This window comes from Tachysurus vachellii, chromosome 2 (genome assembly GCF_030014155.1).
Source record: "Tachysurus vachellii isolate PV-2020 chromosome 2, HZAU_Pvac_v1, whole genome shotgun sequence".
Classification (NCBI taxonomy): Eukaryota; Metazoa; Chordata; class Actinopteri; order Siluriformes; family Bagridae; genus Tachysurus; species Tachysurus vachellii.
In genome coordinates this window covers 18,935,571-18,935,781 of record NC_083461.1, presented here as the reverse complement: position 1 = coordinate 18,935,781, position 211 = coordinate 18,935,571, and positions in this window count along the sequence as shown.

Sequence of the window (211 nt, the reverse complement as noted above, 5' to 3'; positions counted from 1 at the left end):
TTGCAAAATCAAGCATTTTAACAACAATAAAAAATATCATAGGAAATAAGAAATTCACCATATTACAGACATTTTATCAATTCAGCTTTAACCAACAGCTTGAGATTTGTTTGATATGTAACAAAGCTGTCAGCACTATACTTCTTCTACTGTCAGTCTCTTATAGACAAATAACAGTGGTGTATGAATAGATGATCACATTTGCTGGCCT